The sequence below is a fragment of the Orycteropus afer genome, unplaced genomic scaffold (genome assembly GCF_000298275.1).
Source record: "Orycteropus afer afer isolate SDZICR_OR568_19922 unplaced genomic scaffold, OryAfe1.0 scaffold01169, whole genome shotgun sequence".
Classification (NCBI taxonomy): Eukaryota; Metazoa; Chordata; class Mammalia; order Tubulidentata; family Orycteropodidae; genus Orycteropus; species Orycteropus afer.
In genome coordinates, this window is record NW_006922756.1 from 60,972 (window position 1) to 61,824 (window position 853).

Sequence of the window (853 nt, forward strand, 5' to 3'; positions counted from 1 at the left end):
TTTTTCACTTTTTTTTCCTGGTGATTAGTTTGCTTGTATTTGTCTGTTTTAAAACAACTAAATAGGAGCTCTGGTAGCATAGTGCCTAAGGCACTTGACGGCTAACCAGAAGGCTGGCAGTTCAAACCCACCAGCCACTCCTCGGAACTAAGGTTGGGCAATCCTACTTCTGTAGTGATACTGCCTCGGAAACTCAAGGAGGGGTCGCTATGAGTCAGGGCTGACTCGACGGCACATAACAGCAAACAACAACATTATTAATACTTTTGTCCTTTTTATTATTATTTTTAACCTTCCCCTACCAGGTCCTAGTTTTCAGCATTTTTTCTTTTTCCCTGTGCCTGGTTGAACTTTTTTATTTAATTTAAGGGTTCCCCCCCCCTTTTTACTCGTGATTAACCCCATTCCTTGTTTTTCTTTTTGTATTTTCCCCCTTTTTTTTCATTTATTATTCTCCTTCCATACTTTTTTTTCCTTAGTGCCCTATCCCCATATATTGCAGGATTTCTTGGGTTTTTTTTCCCCTTTTTTCTTTTTTTGGTTACTGTTCCTGTGTGATTACATGGTGTGTTTTTCGTCCATGGGATTTTAGTTTTTTGCTGGTTATTCAATTATAATTTGTGTCTAGCTAAGTGGGAGACAACAACAGTCCCCATAAAACACAACTACACCCACACCTCATGCAACATCACTCACTGCGCGAGAGGTACTACTTCCTTCTCCACCAATGGGCCAATGATAAAAAAAAAACCAAGAAAAGCCAGAATAACCCTTGGCTGCTCTTCAAAAAGAGTTAACAGAGATCTAAATACAACAATGCCACAATGCCTCGGAAACAACAGACCATCACAGT